At 40.2% G+C, this 23,300-nt stretch overlaps 1 protein-coding gene across 5 annotated transcripts in view; it reads right to left on the bottom strand.

The window, feature by feature from the left end:
• Positions 1-23,300, bottom strand: part of LOC138751496 (histone deacetylase 9-like) — an 851,890-nt gene that overhangs the window by 759,533 nt on the left and 69,057 nt on the right. The window lies entirely within an intron of this gene.

Here is a 23,300-nt window from a genome sequence, read left to right as displayed (position 1 = left end):
CCTCAGATGTTGACACCTAGGAATTTAAAGTTCTTGATCCTTTCACGGCTGACCCCTCAATGAGGACTGGTTCATGTTCTCCTGATTTCCTCCTGAAGTCCTTGATTTTGCTAACGTTGAGTGCAAGGTTGTTGTCATAACACCATTCAACAAGCGGATCAATCTCACTCCTGTTTGCTTCCCCACTGCTGTCTGTTATTCTACCAATAACTGTGGTGTCATCAGCACATTTGCAGATAGCAGGGAAAGATGGACATAAAACTGGAATAATCAAACATTTTAGTTTTGCAACCATCTTGGCCACTTTGATGTCACTTTTGTGCTCAAATTTGGTTCTTTTCCCAAGACAACAAATTTATGGGTACAGTTTGGACAAAACAGGACAAGAGTACAACTTGCAATCCTCAAAGGACTTAATAACATGAATATAAATATTTCAAAGGAAAGGGGATCTTGGTTTAAAATTCAGACCTATGACCTACAATATGAATGTTTCCAGAGAAACAATGCAAAATTAAATTTACCCATTCCAAAATAAATAAGTTATTTGTTGAAGGAAAGGAATTGTTGTGACCTGTGAGTCCACTTTGCCATATTTAAAGCAGCCAGTATCTTTATCTTCCTATGTGGTACAGGCTGGAATTTTCTTTGCAATAAGGAGAATTCAAAAGTCATTAGCCATCCAGCTGGAAAATGGAGAGTGCTAAAGTTTTGCACAAATATTGGACTGCATTGGAAAGCTCAGGGTTGTTTTTGAGTTTGGCAATGCTTTGTGCTTAACAAGTTGAAGTTTTCTTAATGTTTTTGGAGCTGTACACTCAAGCATACAGGATATATTTTAGGGTGATCAAAGCTTCAAAGAATTTTAATGGCAACAAAGAGTTCTGGAAGTGGCCAAAGCAGCATGAGATTAGAAGTTAAAAAACAATACTTTGGAGAAACTAAACGGGTCGAAGAGCAACAATAGAAGAAAAAGAATGGTTGACATTTTGAACTGAGGAGGGAAGATGGCCAGTATAATGAGGACACGGTGGGAGGGGTTGAATGGGGCCAGCAGGGGGATCTGCAAAATTGGGAAGGGTTGAAGAATGAAAGACAGATGGGCGAGTGGAGGCAGATGATTGGCAAGTGAGAGAGAGGCCAAACAAAGGGGTTCAGGTGGAAGTGGAGTGACTTGATAAAGGTTCCTGATCCTGATCCAAAACATTGATGGACCATTTCTAGCCACGGATGATGCCTCACTTGCTGAGTCCTTCCAGCAGCTCAATGTTCAGTCCAGGTTCCAGGCGTTTGCAGTTTTAGTGCTTTTCCTGCCCATCCTCCTGGTTCTAGAAGTCACCTTAGTCTTCATGTTCTGGTGATATGGTCCAGACTGAGCCACCATCCAATTACTCCTTACCAATAGCAATTAACATCCTTCATCCTTCATCCAATATTTACAATGACATTCTTCTGGAAAGAAATGAGCTCAACTCAAATTGATTCCCCAATAACTTTAAAGAATTTAAGAATAGTTTTAAAGAGCATAAACACAGGAGAGGTCCATGCAGCAAAGTTTTGCTTTCTCATGCAAGGTTTACACTAAGTGTTAAACATATTTCCATTACTCTTTTCAAGGGGGTGGGGGGGGAGGAAGAGGTCATTTGGGCCTTGCACAATGACTGATGTTACACTTACATGTGAAATGTACTCTCTGCACAAGCATGACATGCACACAGAAGCAGCTCATCAGTGCCACAAACTTTATATTTGAAATTTTCAACTTAGCAGTTTAAAATAGACACCTCTCGAGTGAATGTAAGCATACTTCATACCATTTACAAAGTGAAACATGGAAGTCTGCAGACCCTTTGATGGTTGTTTAAAAAAAATGGGCACGATCATGCACTATTTTTGAACTTATCACATCCGGTCATCTCCCTAACACAGCCTCCAACCTCATTGTTTCCTAACCCCGCACTGCCTGTTTCTACCTCCTACCCAAGATCTGCAGACTCATTTGTCCTAACAGACCCACTGTTTCCATGCACTCCTGCTCATTAAACTGGTGTTTGCTTATGTCAATCTCATTTTGTCCCTCCCAGTCCAGTCCATCCCCACTGACATCCATGATATTTCACGAGCCCTCTATCACTTCAACAGCTTCTAGCTCCCTAAACTTGACTGCCTCATCTTTACCATGGATCACTATACACTTCCACCCCTATAGTGAAGGCTGCAAAGCACTTTGTTTCTTTCTCAACAACAGGCCCAACCAATCCCTCTCCCCTACCACCCGTTTCTGGCAAACAGAACATTTTCTCACTCTTCATAACTGACTCAACTCAATTTCTCCAAGGTATGGGTACCTACGTAGCCCTAACCCCCTTTGCCCATCTATGCCTGTCTTTTTATTGGCTATGTGGAGTAATCCATGCTACAAGCCTATACACAGTCAATGCTTCTCAGGTCTTGATCCACTACATCGATGAGTACTTTGGTGCTGCCTCATGCACCCATAATGAGCTTGTCGACTTTATCTACTTTGCTCCCAACTTCCCCTCTGATCTCAATTCACTTGACCCATCTTCAGCAGCATTCTCTTTTTCTTGATCTCTCTGTCTCCATCTCAGAAGACACTCTTGACAGACATCATCTACAAACCCATCAACTCCCACAGCTTATAAAAAAAAATAATGTTCATGTTTATGGTCAATTGTTGTATATGTTATCTACTATTTGTATTTTGAACGAATAAATAAAGTTTAAAAAAAACTCCCACAGCTATGTTGACTACACCTATTCACATTATATCCCCATGTAAGGATTCCATTCCATTCTCTCAATTGCTCCCAATCCATCGCATCAATTCCCAAGTCGAGGTTGTCCATGTCAGGTCATCAGAGATATCCTCCTTCTTCATCAACTTGGCCCTCAAGCATATATCCTCCATTACCCACATGTCTGCCCTGGTCCCTTCTACCCCCATGTGTAACAAGGATAGGATACCCTTTGTCCTCACCTATCGCACCACCATCATATCATCCACCATCATATCATCCTCCACCCTTTCTGCCACCTATTATGTGATCCCACACCCAATGCATACTCCCCTCTCTGTCTTCAGCAAGGACTGCTCCTTCCGGAACTCCCTCGACAACTCTTCCTTTCCCACCTACTGCCCCCTTGGCACCTACCCCTCTGCCACAGGAGATGCTCCACTTGCATCCATGCCTCCTCCCTCACCAGCATTCTGGGTCCCAAACAGTCCTTCCAAGTGAAACAACACTTCACTTTGCGAATCTGCAGGGGTCATCTACTGCATCTGATAGTCCTGTTGTAGTCTCCACTACATCGGGGAGACTGGGAGATCACTACATTGAGCACCTCAGCCCTGATCATCTCAATAGCGGGGATCTCCCAGTGGCCACCCATTTCAATTCCCCATTCCCTTGCCAACATGTTTTTCCATGGTCTCATACACTGCTATACTGAGACCATCTGCAAATTGGACGAACAACACCTCGTATTCCAACTGGGCAACTTCTAACCAGATGCCCTTAACATTAACCTCCAGTTTCTGTTAACCCCCACCCCCTCCACCCCATGTTTCCTCTTCTGCCGCTGTGTGTCTCTCTCTCTGCCCTTTTCCCTCCATTACCCCAGCTCCACAGAGCAAACCCCCCACCTCTCCCCTATCAATTTTAACCTTGCCTTTCCCCTTGCATCCTCTCCATAGCCGATTATCTCATTGGGTTTGTTTGATCAGTACTCCTTCCCATGCCATTTATTTTGATCAGGTGCTGCCTGCTTTTTCTCTCCCCTTCAGGAAGGGCTCAGGCCCAAAATGTCGGTATTATATCTTTACCTAGTATAGACACTGCAAGACCTGCTGTGTTCTTCCAGTATTTCTGTGTTTTTACTTGCATCATTCGCAACACAGTTTAAAAGTACATTTTGACAGCCTTGACTTGCAGTTTTTAACTATAATAAAATGGGTGCTGATGGAAACAAGCCAACCCCAATATCATAACTTGTGTAGCATGTCACTATGTAGGAAAACAGTAGTATGGTGATAATTCAAAACCTTGTTTGTGATTTGAAAAAAATATGAAATTCAATGAATACTAAACAAATTAAGAGAATTTAAGGTGATAAAAGAATTATAGAATTGTGGTTAAATCAAGCTTTTATTCTTTAAACTGTGCAAATATTGAAAGAATAAGGAACTTGAAGCAATTTTCCATGCAACTTTATAAAGCGTTTCTTAATTTGCATTACATTAATAATGTTAACTGAACTTTACTCTTTTCATATGGACAACTTGGGATCTCAAATATAGTCAAAATAATATCTGCCAAACATGTGCAATCTCTGAAAGTAAATTTTCAAAAGTTACAAAAATAGAACTTGGGGACTATCTGAGGTGGATGGTTGCACAATAGCTTAATGCGAGACAGATGTGCCATTTTATGCTCCATTCCCTGCAAAACACATTAAGATTATGGCTTAAATAAAATCCCCTCTCCAAAAGCAACATAATTTCCCAATCATTAATCTGTCTGGCTAGAAATAGCTCTGCCTCTGCAGAGGCACTCACTGCACAGAGGGCTTTCAAACTATGAATGCCATTATGAATCGAAGGACAAATATCATCGGCTCTGTTGGAGATCAAGATGCTGGAATCTGGAGCACAAAAAAAAAAACACTGGGAGGAACTCAATGGGTCAAATAGGTCATGGAATTCAATCCAATGTGTCCCTCCAGCAGTTTTTTTTTTATTGTCTTTGTTGTTCAATGCTGAAAATACAGGAGGCAATGGTGCCTGGGCTTCATTAGAAATGGATGCAGGGGTCAGCCATCCGGTTCATCCAGCCATTCAACAAGATCATGGCTGATCTGGCCATGGATTCAGCCTTTTCCCCCACAATCCTAAATTTCCAGACTATTCAAAATTCTGTCTAATTCTGCCTTAAATATATTTAATGAGGCAGCCTCTACTGCTTCCTTGGCCAGAGAATTCAAGATTCTTCACTTTCTGGGAAGAGCAGTTCCTCCTCATCTCCATTCTGAATCTACTCCCCAAATTCTTGGGGCTATGTCCCCTATTTGCATTTTTACCTACAAGTGAAAACAACTTTCCTGCCTCTAAATGATCTAACCTGTTCATAACTTTACATGTTTCTTTAATATCCCCTCTAATTTTTCTAAATATTGAAGCTTTGATCAAATTGTTTCCTGCTTTCACCCAGTGCCACACACCCCCAAACCCTTTGCCCACTTTAATTAATCTTTAATCTTGTATCTTTATATCTTTATTAACATATGAAGTTTACTTTTATTATTAAAATTGAATAAATTAGCAAGTCACTCTTCTTGGGCAGAAATCATCTATATTGGCAATTTTGGGTTCCACTTTACCCTTTTTATTTTCTAAGTTGACATATATCCGACAATGAGAATTAGATTGAGAACATGGGCTCAATTTAGGACATCTTTTGGTTACAATAATTTTTCTCTGGTTGGTTCTGTTATAGACAATAATCTATTCCTGCCTTCAGTATTAGATGAAGACTTTAAGGAATGGTATAGACTTGGTATTAAAAACTTTTAAAGATTTATTTATTTGAAATAACGGCTTCTTTTGAACAATTGTCAGTTAAATTTAAGCTACCTAAAAGAATTTTTTTTAGTTATTTGCAAGTTAGGAATTTTGTTCAGTCTAAATTGAATGTTTTTCCTTGAATTGCAGACTCAAATATTCTTGATGTATGTTTTGTTCACAGTGGATGGAAATCACGCATTTATATTGATTGATTGGATTTAAGACTAGCCCCAATAGGTAAGATTAAAAACGATTGGGAGCGTGATCTTAATATAACTTTTTCAGATGAGGATTGGTGTTTCACTCTTTGTTTTATCAATGGAATCTTCATTTTGTGCAAGGCACTGTTTGAGGTGATACACAGAATACTCATGTCCAAACTCAAATTATCCCGTTTCTATAGAGCTGTTGATCCATTTTGTAAAAAGTGCAAAATTTTTGAAGCCTCACTGATTTATATGTTTTGGAAATGTCCTAAATTAGAAAGATATGAACTGTATATTTTCAATTCTTTGTCAATGATTTTTAAGACTAAATTAGATCCATGCCCTTAACTGCCCTGTTTGGTTTTTGCGCGAACTGGATAAACTTTTATCGGCATCTCAAGAAAGTTTTAGCTTTTAGCATGTTGATAGCCAGACGAGCAATTTTAATGAAATGGAATGATGTACTCTCACCAATTTATGCACAATGGCTACATGATGTAATGCTATATATAAGTTTAGAGAAAATTAGGTATAATATTAAAGATAAAAAGTATCAGTTTTAAAAGATATAAGGGGCTGGTGTAAAGGACAGGGTTTTGGCTTCTTGGATCATTGGGATCTCTTTTGGGGAAGGCATGACCTCTACAAGAAGGATGGGTTACACTTAAACCCAAAAGGGGTCAATATATTGGCAGCTAGGTTTGGTACAGCCGTCGGGTGCGGTTTAAACTAATTTGGCAGGGGGGTGGGAACCTGTATGATAGGGCAAAGGACAGAAAAGATAAAACAGGAAAAGTTAGATTAGGCAGCGAAAGTAAAAAATCAGAAAGAGCAAGGAGGGTGAAAAAAGCAAATCTGAAGGCTTTATATCTTAATGCAAGAAGCATTCGGAACAAGGTAGATGAATTAGCTGTGGAAATTGAGATAAACAAATATGATTTGATTGGGATTACAGAAACATGGATGCAGGGTGGACAAGCCTGGGAACTTAACATCCCGGGGTATACGATATTTAGGAGGGATCGGCAAGAAAGAAAAGGGGGTGCGGTAGCATTGATGGTGAGAGAAGGGACCAACACGATTGACAGGAAGGATATTAACTCAGAAGATGCGGAATCTATATGGGGAGAATAGCAAGGGGCGGAAAACGTTAGTGGGGGTGGTATATAGGCCTCCAAATAGTAGTGTAGAGGTGAGGGAAGGCATTAAAAGAGAAATTAGAAAAGTGTGCAATAAGGGAACAGCTGTCATCATGGGAGACTTTAATTTGCATATAGATTGGACTAGTCGAATTGGTAAAAATACAGAGGAGGAGGAATTCCTTGAATGTTTACAGGACGGTTATCTAGACCAATATGTCGAGGAACCAACTCGGGAGCAGGCCATTTTAGATTGGGTGTTATGCAATGATAAGGGGATAATCAGCAATCTTGTTGTGGGTCTTTGGGTAGGAGCGATCACAATATGATCAAATTCTCACTCGACATGGAGAGTGATGAAATTAAAACCGAGACTAAGGTCCTGAATTTAAATAAAGGGAATTATGATGGTATGAGACGGGAGTTGAGAAAAATTGATTGGGTGGTGTTTATGGGGGAGTTGACTGTGGATAGACAATGGAAAGCATTCACAGATCTAATGGAGAAATTGCAAAAATCGTTTATACCGGTTTGGCATAAAAATAAATCAAAAAGGTGACTCAACCGTGGATAACAAGGGAAATTAGAGACAGCATTGGGTCCAAAGAGAGAGCATATCAATTGGCCAAAAAAAGTACCGCAACCGAAGACTGGGAGCAGTTCAAGATGCACCAAAGGAGGACAAAGGGATTAATCAAGAGAGCAAAAATAAATTACGAAAGTAAGCTTGCGCCAAATATAAAAACCGACTGCAAAAGCTTTTATAAATATGTCAAGAGGAAAAGATTGGTGAAATCCAGAGTAGGTCCTTTGCAGTTGGAATCAGGGGAATATATAATGGGGAATAAGGAAATGGCAGACCAATTAAATTCTTACTTTAGTTCTGTTTTTACAAGAGAGGATACAAATAACCTCCCAAGGATGTTGGGAAACATAGAGACTAATGCAAGGGAGGAACTGAAAGAAATCAGTATCTCTAAGGACATGGTCTTAGGGAAATTGATGGGATTGAAGGCAGATAAATCCCAAGGGCTTGATAATCTACATCCTAGGGTACTCAAGGAAGTGGACATTCAGATAGCAGATGCTTTAAGAATTATTTTCCAGAACTCGATAGACTCAGGATCAGTACCCATGGATTGGAGAGTAGCTAATGTTACCCCACTATTTAAAAAGGGGGATAGAGAAAAAGCGGGGAATTATCGGCCTGTGAGCCTTACATCAGTAGTGGGCAAAATGATGGAATCCATTATTAAGGATGTAATAGCGGAGCATATGACTGGCAGAGAAGGGATCGGACGGAGTCAACATGGATTTACAAAAGGTAAATCGTGCTTGACAAATCTATTGGAATTCTTTGAGATGGTGACAGGTAAAATAGTTGGGGGAGAGCCAGTGGATGTGGTGTACCTGGACTTCCAAAAGGCCTTCGATAAGGTCCTGCATAAACGACTGGCTTCCAAAATCAAGGTTCATGGGTTTGGGGGCAAAGTATTGATGTGGATTGAGAACTGGCTGGCAGGTAGAAGACAGAGTTGGGATAAATGGCTCATTTTCTGAGTGGCAGGCGGTGACCAGTGGGGTACCAAAGGGATCTGTACTGGGACCCCAGCTGTTCACAATTTAGATTAATGATCTGAATGAGGGGATTGAATGTAATATCTCCAAATTTGCAGATGACACTAAGCTAGGAGGGGTTGTGTGCACGGAAGAGGGGGTCAGGAAGCTCCAGTGTGATTTGGATAAATTGAGGGACTGGGCAGATACATGGCAAATGCATTACAATGTGGATAAATGTGAGGTTATCCACTTTGGTAATACAAACCGGAGGGCAGATTACTATTTGAATGGCAATAGATTAAGAGATGGGGAAGTGCAGAGAGACCTAGGGGTACTTGTACATCAGTCTCTCAAGGCGAGCATGCAGGTACAGCAGGTGGTTAAAAAGGAAAATGGTATGTTGGCCTTCATATCAAGAGGGTTTAAGTATAGGAACAAGGATACCTTACTGCAGCTGTACAGGGCCTTGGTGAGACCACACCTGGAGCATTGTGTGCAGTTTTGGTCACCTTATCTAAGGAAGGATGTTCTTACAATGGAGGGAGTGCAGAGGCGATTCACCAGGCTGATACCTGGAATAGCAGGAATGACTTATGAGGAAAGATTGCGCAAATTGGGATTGCACTCGCTGGAGTTTAGAAGATTGAGAGGGGATCTCATAGAGACATATAAAATTCTGGCAGGACTGGACAGAATGGATGCAGATGGGAAAATCCAGAACCCGGGGCCATGGTTTGAGGATAATAGGCAAACCATTTAGGACCGAGATGAGGAGGAATTTCTTTACCCAGAGGGTGGTGAATCTGTGGAATTCATTGCCACAGAGGGGAGTAGAGGCAGGTTCATTAAATATATTTAAGAGGGAATTAGATATATTTCTTCAGTATAAGGGTATTAAAGATTACGGAGAGAAGGCGGGGATGGGGTACTGAACTTTAAGATCAGCCATGATCTCGTTGAATGGCGGAGCAGGCTCGAAGGGTCGAATGACCTACTCCTGCTCCTATCTTCTATGTTTCTATGTCCATTATAGAATACCATAATTGGCAGTTTTAGGTGATTTGGATGCTCTAGTGCTAATCTGTTTGTCTTCTGGCAGTCGCGACTTGATTCATTTTTGATTTTTTTCTTGTAACCTTGATTAGATTAGTATTAGGTTTTTATTTTATTTTAGATGGATTTATTGGGTTTAATTATGATTATCCTAGATGATTTTTTAGATACATTAAGATATCGTGAAGTTTGTTATAATATTATTTAACTGACCTACTGCATAATCATTTTAACAAACAATCATCTTTAACAATTGAGATGAAATTTAAAATATGTCATATTATGCATTTATTTTAATTATATGCTATGTATATGCTATATTGCTTTGCTTTAGTAATAACTTGTATTACAGATTATTATGTTAAACTCAATGAAAATACTTTAAAAAAAGACCAAAAAATAGAAAAATATAAACATTGAGAATATGGTAAACAGGGGCATTCAGAATGGACGGCGTGGTGTTTGCAAGATCCAGGAATTAAACACACAGGTGCAGCAACCAATTAGAAAAGCAAATGTTGCCTGATGTTTCGTGCAAGGAGATTGGAACAGGAAGAGAAAGAAAGCCAAGATTAAATAAGCCTTTCCTCAGACCTCATTTGATGGATTGTGAGAAACACAAAAGTCTGCAGATGATGTGATTGTCATCAAAAAAAAACAACTGGAGGAACTCAGCATGTCACAGAGATTCCAAAGGAGATAAAGATATAGAAACAATGTTTCTGGCCTGAGCACCTTGAAGAAAGGCTCAATCCTGAAAAGTTGGTTTGATATCTTTACCTCTTAAGGGCACTACCTGATCAACTAAGTTCCTTCAGCATTTTGGGTTTTTACTTCTCTCCATTTCTGTGCAGTATTCATATTCAGCTGGCTCATGCAATTTAAAGAATATGGAATATTGAAAATGCCTAAGATCTACAGTTCCAGTGAAGGCATGTGCATGGATGGAATTTAAATCAGATATATTTTGCTGGTGGTAGGAGGGCATGTTAAACACATTCTATGAGCATATATATGAATTCTTAATGCGATGAGTGATTATTGAAACAGAGTGAACTTGCCCTTGTTGCAACCTTAATATGTTTATGCATCTGAGCAAAGAAAATACCTTTGCAGAGGCTGGTTCGCTCATTCTATTGAATGGAAGTTTTATTTCAATGTAGAAACATCTCTAATTCTTAAGTAAGGAGACTCAAAATAATTAATAAATGTAATTTTAATCAACCTCCACTTTAATATAGAATTCACAGGATTATCATGGCCTGGTTAGCATAACAGTTCGCGCAACCCTATTATAGCACCAGCAACGCAGGTTCGAAACTGGTGCTGTCTGTAAGGAGTTTATAGTTCTCTCTGTCTCTACGTGGGTTTCCTCTGGGTGCTCTGGTTTCCTTCCACCTTTCTAAAAACGGTACCGGGTTATAGGTTAATTGGGCTATTTGAGCAGCATGGACTCATGGGCCAGAAGAGCTTGTTACCATGCTTTATATCTACATTAATTTTTTTTAATTATCATTATTATCAGTTAAGCCTTAGTATTTCTGTTGATTGGCTGGAAATTCATCAATAATTCTTGAAAAATAAACATTGACTGAACAAAATTTAAATTCAGACAGAACCTCTGGAATAGGACAGGACAAAGAGTCAACATTCTGAGGATCAGTTCTCAATTCTCAATGATCAGAACTGCAGAGTTCTAAAAATAAAATGCAGAATTGTTAACAGAAAAGAAAAAGCAGAACAAAGTAAGTTACCTAAAATAAGTACAAAACTGGCTGTTCCTGAATACTGTCTTAATCACTGCAGTGGATCATGTAGATTTGGTAGTATGGAATATAGAAAATAACATAAATTCAAACCATTTGCTCTCAAAGTAGAGTTTAACAAATTAAGTGCATGTAGCCTAAGAACTGCAGGATTGTTCACTGAAGGCTTAATGCGATTAAAAAAATATATTCTGCACAAAATTAGATAATTTATTTCTATATTAGAACTTTAACCTTTGTGCTGTTATTCAAAGCAATCCATGACCATTACACAAGTATTTTTGGGATTAACAAGAGTTTGGGATAAACAATTTATACTGGAAATGCATTGCAGATCAGTCATGATTTTATAGAACTTATAAATATTTTGGGTGAGTGTTATTCAACAGGACATCTCACTCCAAAAATATGAATTCATAAAATCTATTAAATGCTAGATGGTCAAGGGGAGCAGAAAAGTGGGCAGAATGTTTTATACATCAAATTCTATTATTGTTTTATTTTCAGCATGGAAAATATCAGCCATCCACTTCAGCTATTTTATGTAGAGGGCTTGAACAGAATAGTTTCACAAGATAACAAGATATAGGAGCAGAAGTAGGCCTATTGGCCCATCTGGTCCATGTGCTGACCCACCCACTCAGCTCCACTCCCTGGCTTTCTCCCCAAAATCCTTCATGCACTGACTAATCAAATATCTATCAATCTTTGCCTTAAATACTCCCAACAACCTTGCTTCCCTGGCTTTCTCCCCAAAATCCTTAATGCACTGATTAATCAAATACCTATCAATCTTTGCCTTAAATACTCCCAACAACTTTGCTTCCATAGCTGCCTGTAACAGCAAGTTCCATAGACTCACTACCCTCTGAGCAAAGAAATTTTTCCACATCTCTGTTTCAAATTGATGCCCTTTTATCCTGAAATTATCCCCTAGCCTTGCTGCATCTAATCTGTCCAGGCCTTTCAGCATTCAAAATGCCTCCATGAAGTCCTTCCTCACCCTTCTGTACTCCAACGAGTACAGTCCAAGAGCTGACAATCATTCACTCGAATACTAACCCTTTCATTCCTGGTATCATTCTAGTAAATCTCTTTGAACCCTTTCTTATGTCTTTTCTCAAATATGGCACCAAAAAATGTTCACAGCACTCCAAGTGAGGACTCACAAGTGTTTTATGGAGTATCAACATTACATCCCTGCTCTTTTTTGCTATGCCTCTAGAAGTCAATGCGGACATTGCATTAAAACTTTATGGTATCCTGTACAAGGGTTCTTAATTCCACCTGCACCTCAGAATTTTGAATTTTATCCCTACCTAAAAAAATAGTCTGCTCGTCTATTTCTTCTACACTTCCCAACATTGTATTTCACCTGCCACCTCTTTGCCCAGTCTCCTATTCTATCCAAGTCTCTCTGCAGCCTTTCCGTGTTGTCAACACCACCACCCCTACCATCAATTTTGGTATCATCTGCAAATTTAGATACAAAGCCATCTTTTCCACAATCCAAATAATTTCTATACAACATAAAGAGAAGTGGTCCCAATACCCACCCCTGTGGAACACCATGGTCACTGGTAGCCAATCAGAATAGGATCCCTTTATTCCTACTTTCCAGATGACCAGTCAATCCTCCCCTTTTGCTAGTATTCTTCAAGTAATTCCATGGGCTCTTATCTTCTTTAGCAGCCTTATGTGTGGCGCTTAGTCGAAGACCTTTTGAAAGTCCAAATACACAACATCCACTTCATCTCCCCTGTCTATCCAACTTGTCATCTCTTCAAAAAATTGCACTAGGTTTGCAGGTATGATTTTTCCTTTAAGGAAACTATGCTGACTTAGACCTATCTTTTCACGCCCCTCCATGTATTCAGTAATCTCATCCTTGACAATCAACTCCAACAGCTTCCCTATCATTGATGTCAGGCTAATAAATCTTTAATTTTTATTCTGCTGCCTCACTCCCTTCTTAAACAGCGGAGTGACATTCGGAATCCACCAGGTCCATGCCAGAATCCATTGATTCCTGGAAGATCATTACCAATGCCTCCACAATCTCTACAGCTATCTCCTTCAGAACCTGAAGGTGCATTCCATCTGGTCTGGGAGACCATTTAGCTTCCCAAGTACCTTCTTTCTCATGATCTTGACCATACTCACTTCTCTTCTGGGAGAGCCACGAGAGTCCGGTGTGCTACTAATGTCTTCCACTGTGAAGACTGATCCAAAATATTCATTCTGTTCCTCTGCCATCTCCTTGTCTGCCATTACAATTTCTCCAGTGTCATTTTCTATTGGTCCCAAGTCTACTTTGCTCACTCTTTTACACTTCACATATTGTAAAAAAAAAGCTTTTAGTTTCCTCTTTGATATTACTTGCTAACCTCCTTTCATAATTCATCTTTTCTAATCACCTTCTTAATTGTCTACCCAAAGTTTTTAAGTTTCCAAGTATCTTCCTACTAATTTTTGCTTTTGCTTTAGCTTTAACTTCCCTCATCAGCCACAATTTTCTAATTTTAACACCAAATATAATATTGCCAAAATTTAAATCCTCTCTGAGTGAATTAAACATTAAATAACTGAGAACAAAATAATGTAACCATCAAGAAAATGCAAGCAAGTGGCTAGGTTATTTTAAACTATGATCTAATTTTTTGAATGAAAAGGTTTTTTTTTTAACCTGATAAGAGCAAAGCAAAAAAAAGTATTACTTGGAACTTGAATTTTTTTCCTTCATTCGATTAAAAGATACAAACGTCTCTACCTCAAAACAATCTTCAAATTTTTTAATCCCCAATTGATTCCATATCTTCAAAAACTGATTATTGACAGAAAAGGAAAAAGTTTATTTTGATATAAAGGCATTTTTGCTGAAATCTTTCCTTTTCCACCTATTTGATAATCAATTTTATTCCATATTTCAATTAAATGTTTCAATATTGGTGGGTCTTTTCAAATTAACAATTTTGAATTTCATTTATAAATAAATTCTAACATACATTTCTCATTAATTTTAGCTAACTCTATATTTCCCCAAATTGAAGGTTTATTTAAATCAAATATTCCATTAATAAATTTCATTTGTGCAGCTTTATAATAATTCTAAAAATGTGGAAGTTGTAAACCACCTATTTCAAATGTCCATGTTAATTTTTCCAAAGGTAGCCTGTTCATTTTGAAATTCTTACTTACTAAAGAAGAAACAAATAAGTTTATTTCTGAAATGTATAAGTTATTACAAAATAAAATGTCTGAATGTCTGTTCGTAAATCAAGACTAAAATGGGAATCTGGCTTAAACAGGAAGATAGATGAAAATGTTTGGAGAACTTTATGTAAGGATAGTATGACTAAGGTTATAAATGTAAGATATAGATTAGTACAATATAACTTTAACATCAACTATATTTAACCCCACAAAAATTAAAGAAAATTAATTTAATTTCCTTGGATTTATGTTTTAAATGTGGAGAAGAGATAGGCACTATTATTTTTTATTTGATTTGGACCTGTTCCAAAGTTGTACCACTCCTGGGTACAAGTTAAATTATTTTTGGAGCAAATATTAAAAGTGAGTCTTCTGTTTGATCCAATGTTGTTTTTATTTGGGGATATTAAGTTGATTGCCTTAGGATTAAGATAGACTATGTATCAAATTGAATTTCTACATTTAGCTTTGGCTGTTTCTAAAAAAAAATGTTTGGCAATTACTTGGAAATTTGATTTAGTTTTAGGAATGCAAAGATGGCATACTGAAGTGAAATCCTGTGTTCATTTAGAAAAGATAACGTATAATTTGAGGGACAAATATCTTTTTTTTTTGTTAAAGTATGGAACCCATACCTAAAAATTCTTGGTTTGAAGATTTATTCTCTCCATCCATTCCAGTGTGATGTCTTGGTTTCCACAGCTAAATAGTTGAATTTTTTTTAAGCAATGGTCTCCTTTCTTCTTTCTTAGTGGGTAGTAGGGAGAGGAGGGTGGGTGTTAGTGGGGAGTTTATTTAATTACATACCTTTTGTATGAATATATTATAATTGATGTCATATGATTTAAAAATTATAAATAAAATATTCAAAGAAAAGAATATGCAGGCACTGAGCTATGTTTAGATGCAAGCTGTGCAGTCAAGAAATAATAAATAAGTGAAAATGTGCACTTTTGAAATTTGTCGGTGTCCTGTGGTTGGGATGACTTTGATTCTATCCTGGAAATCAGCTCCCAACAGGAAAGATTTAGTGGAGGTGTGGTAAACCACTGTTGTACATAATTGTCTGGTCAGGCATACCTATTGGCCATTTGTACATGTGGCCCCTTCCCACAGGCTCCTGTATAAAGGTGGCTGTTCCACAGCCCCTCCTCAGTCCAGGACAGTCGAACAGTATGGATGTGCCTTTGTTCTTAAGTGAATAAAAGCCTTATTGGTTTTTCAACAACAATTTTTCGAGTAATTGATGGTGCATCAATTTTATTCACGTAAAGTTTTTTTCACAATGAAGCCAATCCTGAAGCCAGAAAAGCTGGAGATTCACCCTCAATCGTTCGAGGTATCCACCAACTTTGAGTTCTTGCTGAGTTGCTTTGAAGCATTCGTGTAGACTTCCTCCTCTATCGTGCCATCAGAGGATGATAAACTGCAAGTGCTGCACTCCCATGTCGGCACCCTGGTATAGTCCATGATCAGGGATGCCGCATCGTACCAGGAAGCTACGGACATACTTAAAGAAAGATCAATGTTGTCTACATCAACCAGTGACCCGCAAACAACGGAATATACAGAGGACTTGATCCAGGATGATTACATTGTGAGGATCAGGTTAAACTACATTTGACAAAATCTTAGAGCAAGGGCAGCTCAGTCTGTGGAGAGCAGTTGATCTGGCAGGTATGCTGGAGGTGGCTCTCCAGAATATGGAAGACTACTCAACTGACAGTGCTGCCACTTTATGGTTGTACCAGGTACCGCATTCTTGGGATGTGCTGCCACACCCCTGCTCCAGTAACGACTTGACCACAAAAGCAGTTCTCCATAACCACCTCCCGTCGCTCTCAGCCAGCTCTATTAATGGCCCAACCACAGCCATGGTGCAATGGGATCATCTGAAATACTACTATTGTGGCCTGGACAAGCATCAGAGGAAACACGACCCAGCAAAGGATTCAACGTGCTTCAGCTGCGGGAAGAAGGGCTGCTACGCCAAGGTGGGTAAGTCAAAATCTCCTCCCAGCAGCGTCGTGTGCTGATTGTGAGGGCTACCTTCCTGGACACCATCATCACCCAGGGCCAGCAGCGCCAGGTGTGATCCATGGGGGCCATAATCTTGGGTGCAATCTTTGGCCACTGCAGCACTGTGTGTGGGCTATGAATGCTGCCATCTTGGGCACCATCTTCAGGGTCCAGCAACACTGTGTGTGGGCCATGCAGACTGCCATCGTGGCCATCGCCGTCTTCCACAATAGCAATGTGCAGCGACCCAACACTTACCTCCATCACACTCGACCAGGGCAGCCCACATTAACGTGCCAGGTCAATGATGGATATCCAGGTAAACGGCCATGTGACAAGTTGCTTATTCGATAGTGGAAGCACGGAAAGTTTTATACACCCAGACACAGTGCAGCACCTCTCCCTCACAGTATTGCCATTGAACCAGAAGGTCTCCTTGGCATCCAAGTCGTATACAGCAGACATCCGATGCTTCTGTGCAGTGACTCTAACAATGTGGGGTATTGAATATGAGGACTTTAGACTAATGGTAATGTCTCAGCTCTGCGTTGCTGTGCTATTGGGACTTGATTTTCAGTGTCACCTTAAACGAGTGACAATACAATTCGGTGGACCCCATCCACCTCTCACTGTGTATAACCAGCAATTTTCAAACTGCACCACCTGCCCTCCTCAACCGCCCGCCCCCCCCACATCATCATACACAACCAGCCACTAAACTACTCACCACACATGACTTGTGGGCTTTCCACACTTAAAATTACCCCCCAATTGTTATTCACCAACCTCACCCCCGACTGTAAGCCTGTCGCCACTAAAAGTAGATGGTACAGTGGTGGGAACAGGGCCTTCCTCCAGGCAGAGGCACAATGCTTACTCAAGGAGGGGATTTTTGAGCCGAGCACCAGCCCTTGGAGAGCACAAGTGGTGGTAATATGGAAATGGAAAAAGAATAGGATGTCATCGACTATAATTAGACCATCAACAGGTACACACAATTAGTACTTCCCTCGCATCGCGGACATGGACAACCAAATTGCCCAGTATCGGGTATTCTCAACCATTAACCTGAAGTTGGCATACCACCAGCTCCCTATCTGCCCAGAATACCACCAGTATATGGCTTTAAAAGTGGGTGGCTACCTCTACCACTTCCTGTGGGTCCCCTTTGGTTTCACAAATGGCATCTCGGTCTTCCAACAGGTGATGGACTGCATAGTGGATCAGTACTAGTTGTTGGCCACCTTCCTGAACCTCGATTATGTCATCATTTGTGGATACAACCTGCAGGAACACGAAGCCAATCTCCAGAAATTTCTCGAAATAGCCAAGCTCCTTAACTTGACATATAATAAGGTCAAGTGCGTGTTCCACACAATCTGTCTCGCCTTCCTTGTTTGTATCGTGGAGAATAGTGTCATTGGCCTGGACCCAGACTGCATGTGACAACTCCTGGAGCTTCTCCTCCAACATAGGCTCAAGGCCCTGAAGGGATGCCTTGTGTTCTTTTCTCATTATGCATAATGGATCCCCAATTATGCAGACAAGGCCTGCCTCCTATCAAATTCAAATCCTTCTTCCAGTGGCGGAAGCTTGTGCAGCATTCAATTGCATTAAGACAGACATCACCAAGGCCCAATGCATGCTGTGGACAAATTAACCCCATTCCAGGTGGAAAGCGATGCATCAGACTTCGCTCTGGCAGCCAGTCGCATTTTTTTCACGTACCCTGCAGGGCCCCGAGACTCAACAATCCTTGGTCGAGAATGTGGCCCAAGCAATTGTCAAGGCAGTGCGGCACTGGCACCAATACTTTGCCGGTAAGTGATTCACCCTGCTGACTGATCAACGCACAGTTGCGTTCATGTTCAATAATCAGCAGAGTGGTAAATCAAAAATTTCAAAATACTAAGATGGAGAATTCAACTGACCACCTATTATTGCGACATTCTGTACTGGCCAGAGATATTTACTGAGCCACAAGATGCCCTGTCCTGTGAGAGCTGTGCCACCGCACAGATCTACTGGCTGAAAGGTGTCAACAGCGATCTCTGTCACCCTGAAGTTACCAGGATTTTTCACTTTGTCAAAGCACGCAACTTGCCATACTCCATTGAAGGGATCAGGTCCATGACAAAAAACTGCCAGATCTGTGCTGAGTGCAAGCTGTACTACTGGCCAGACAGGGCACAATTAATTAAAGCCCTCCACTGACCACAATGTATATTTTGACATGGACATTACCCCTCCATAAATCTTCATCCACGAAGCCAAGCCAAAGAAAGAATTGATGAATACTCCTGTTTTTCATTTGCCATCCCCTGCTCGGATGTGACTGCTGCCACAGTCATTAAGGCCCTGTGGAGCCTCTTCACTCTGTTATATCCACAGTGATTGGGGGCTTTCTTTTATGAGTGATATGCTGCCCCAGTACCTGTTGGCCAGGGGCATTGCCATGAACAGGACCATGAGATAAAACCCCCGGGGTAAAAGACAAGTGGAGAGGGAGAATGCTACGGTTTGGAAGGTAGTCCTCCTAGCCTTGCAGTCTAAGGGACTCCCAGTCTCCTACTGGCAGGAGATCCCTCCCGGAGACACTCCACTCTATCAGGTCCTTGCTATGTGTGGCCACAAATGCCACACCACATAAAGAAATGTTTTCCTTTCCCAGGAAATCTACAACAGGATCCACACTAAAGGCATGGCTGACATCACCAGGGCCCATTCTACTCCGGAAGAATGTGAGGAGTCATATCAGAATCCCTTGTTGAAAAGGTCCACCTCCTCCACACCAACCCCCCAATATGCCTACATGACATACCTCAACCTGGCTCCCTCAGGGGCCCTGGAGACCACTGCTGATCATCTCATATCCCCTTCACCACTGAACACACATGATGCATCTGCATCTATCTTGAGGGAGAATATACCAAGTTCATTGGCATCTACCCACTAGCACAACACTGATGAGTGCATACAGAGGCTCGAGACCATCCAGGACCATACCGCTACACCGCAGCCACAACCAGTACTACGATGGTTCCAACAAACAACGAGACCACCTGAAAAACTGAATTTGTGACTAGTGAATTTGTAACTTTGTAAGTTCCTCTTCTCCCCACAAGACTCTTGTTAAAAACAAGGGGTGAATGTGGTAAATTCAGCATCTAGCTCCAGTAGGACAGGTAGCTGTGGCAGGGTGTTGTTGATGATGTCAGGGTCCACATCGACTGGTGTTGCATAAAGAGAGCTGTAATGTACAGCGGTATAGTTAAGGTCTGCAAGGAGACTCCCGTCGAGAGAGCGGTGTGGAGCAGTTTTCTTAGGTACAGGACCTAGAGCCTCTTTGATTCTGCTGTACATCCCTCTGATGTTGCTGCAGTTCATGCTATTCTCGTGCTGAGATCTCTCCAGTATTCCTGCATCACAGTCCTGGTGGCTCTTTGAACTATCTGCTTAGCAGACCGGTAAGCTGCCAGTGTTGAGGTGGACTTGTCCTGCTGTAGTGATGGCAGGCTGTACTTTTCTCGGACTGTATTGAAACAAACTTGTCCACACTTGCACGAAACCAGTCAGGCTGATCACAAACATCCAAGTCCTGGTGAAGATTCAATCATCTGCGCTCGCTGCCTTTGGTGGGCTGGCCACATTGTTCGTATGGAGGATGGTCGATTGCCCAAAGATGTATTCTATGGTGGGCTACCAGATGCTCCCTGCCCTGTCGGCCACCCACATCTTTGCTACAAAGACATAATCAAGCGTGATCTCCAGCCTCGCAAAAAAAAAATCACACTGCATGGCATTGTCACTGCATGTGCCAACAACTACAAAATGTTCTGTGAGAGCAGAAGAGCTACAAGGCACCGTGTTCATCTTCACTTGCGAAGGGATGGGCCATGATAATGCTGATGATGAATTGGGTAAGCTACTGTTGTGTATAATTGTCTGCTCAGGCACACCTATTGGCCGACTGTACCTGTGGCCTGTCCCTTCAGGCTCCTGTATAAAGATGACTGTTCCATGGCCCCCTCTCACAGATTTATGTTTTAGATGTTTTAAAGAAATAGGCCTTTTTCTTTACGTTTGACTTGGTTATGTGATAAGGTTAAACTGTTTTGGAGATGACTTAAAGAATTTTTAGAGTAAGATTTAAAGATTCAATTACCAATGAACCTGCATCAGCAGGTTTAAAGATCCAACTCTGCCTAATCTCTGAAATGGTTATGTGATTGATCAATCAGTTCAAACAGTAATTTATTATCAGATGGAAGAGGTAAAATGCAGAACAAATGCAAAGTTTTCAAATTTGAGAAAGATTCACCACAGGCCTTCTCAGTTGTGAAAATGAAAAGCTTCTTGCATTTTCCTTGAAGTTGAAGGGGTGAAGATCATTGTAACTTCTGATGGGGAGAATCAATGCTATGATTCAACCAGCAGATTTTTCAGCAACCAGATGTTAGTTACAACAACTTTCCTTTTTTTTGAATACTTTATTTTAAATTTTAAATGTATCATGTAGAGCACCCCCTCCACCAACCCCCTTGCTCACTCGCATCCGATCCCCAAAAGCCCCAAAGAAAGAAAAGAGAAAAAAGTGGAGATTTAACATCAAAAATACAGAAAACCACCATGGATCAAAGCAACACCACCATGACGAGCTTCAGGGAATTTAAAATGTTAAACCCATATAGTCCAAATAGGGGTTCCATATTTTAGAAAAAAAAGATAATTATCATGTAAATTCTGTATTTTTTCCAAAGGAATACATGACCTCAATTCCATATGCCACCTCTGCAAATGCTAATCAATCTCAGTTTTCCAAGTAATAGCTATACATTTCCTTGCTACCACTATTGCCAACCTTAAAAACTCAATTTGATATTTAGTCAATCCCAAAATCAAACTCAACCTTTTAACATTACCAAATAAAAACAAAGTTGGGTTCATTGGTAATTGAATCTTTAAACCTTACTCTAAAAATTCTTTAAGTCATCTCCAAAACAGTTTAACCTTATCACATAACCAAGTCAAACGTAAAGAAAAGGGCCTATTTCTTTAAAACATCTAAAACATAAATCTGAAGAACTTAAATTAAATTTATTTAATTTTTGAGGAGTTAAGTACAATTGATACAAAAAAATAATGAACTAACCTATATCGAACATTAATAATCTTAGACATACTTTCCTTACAAATGGATCTCCAATTATCATAGTCAATTGCAATTCCCAAATTTTTCAATCTTGATTTATGAATATCTAATTCAGGCATTTTACTTTGTAACAGTTTATACATTTCAGAATTTTTCTTTAAACCACCTTCCGTAGGTAAAGTTTAAAAACTTGATTGTCTTGGTAATCTCAAAGTATGCCCAAAATTATCCAATAGCAACACTTTAATTTGATAACAACAAAAAAGAGTATTATTTAGAATTTCATCTTTTTCTTTCATTCTCTGAAAAGAAATAAAATAACCAGCCTCATAAAAATCTTGTACCGTTTTAATTCCTTTCTGATTCCATATTTTCAAAAACTGATAATATTAAGAGTAAAAGAAAAGAGTTTATTCTGATATAGAGATGATTTTGCTGAAAATTTCCCCTGGGTACCTATCTCATGATCTATTTCTACCCATCATATTCTGATCTTTGGGCAAAGTACATCAGAGAAGTGATCTTATTTGCCACTTCCATTGCAAAAAAGCATCTCAAGTAATTTTATATAGATGTAACATAAAACTGAAAATCATGCATATGAAAGGAATTTAGTTTGTTATTGGCTGAAAGTGAAGAAGTGGTGGAGTTCTAAACATAACCACATGGAAGAGAATTTTAAATCAAATGTTACAGACCAGGACCTAAGTTAGATGACAGAATTCTGACCCACAACTCCACAACTGCACTTTTACTCTCATCCTGACTCCTCCCAGCTAGAATAGGGATGACACTTCTATGGCTCAATAGTTGTAACTTCCCTTGGTCCTTATCTTTTACTCTCCAGCCTCTGCAAATGATTCTTCGACGTAATGTAATTCCAGCACCATTGTATCTTTGCCTCACCACCCATTTCTGCTTTCCACTGTGACTACTCTGTAAATCCCTGGTTCACTCAACCCTCACCTCCCATCTTCAGGCACTTTCCCCTGGAGACGTAGAAGATGTAACACCTGTCACTATAACTTCTTCTCCAGCCAAGGATATAAAGTCTTTCCAGGGAACCCAGAGATTTATAAACACCTCCTCCAACCACATTTAATGCATCTGATGTTCAAAATGTAACCTCCTCAACGTCGATGAGGCCAAATGCAGACTTGGAAACTGTTTCACAGAGCATTTATAGTCTGACCACAATTGCCATTCTGAGTTTGCAGTTGCATGCCAGTTTAATTCCACCTCTTATTCCCACACTGACCTGTCTGTCCTGGGCCTTCTCCACTGCCAGAGTGATGCCTAACGCAAACTAAAATAACAATGCTTTATATTCTGATTGGGCAGTCAATAGGCCAGAGGTGCAAACAGATTTTTTTTTTAATTTCAGGCAATAAGTCATTCTCTTCACCCCCCCCCCCCACCACTTCTGTACTTTTTTTTGTCCGCCTTTCCAACAGCCCTACCCCCCACACCTCACCCAGCTATTCTGCCATTCTCATACTTCCCTCCTCTTTGGTTCCCCATCTTATCACTATTGTTCCATTCTCTCCTCTTCCACCCACCCCACTTCCACGCACCCCTTCTGCTCTTGCACCCACCCACCTTCTGTTC

The sequence above is a fragment of the Narcine bancroftii genome, chromosome 1, assembly GCF_036971445.1.
Source record: "Narcine bancroftii isolate sNarBan1 chromosome 1, sNarBan1.hap1, whole genome shotgun sequence".
Taxonomy (NCBI): Eukaryota; Metazoa; Chordata; class Chondrichthyes; order Torpediniformes; family Narcinidae; genus Narcine; species Narcine bancroftii.
The sequence above is the reverse complement of the archived record's forward strand: the minus strand, read 5'-3'. Positions and strand labels throughout refer to the sequence as shown.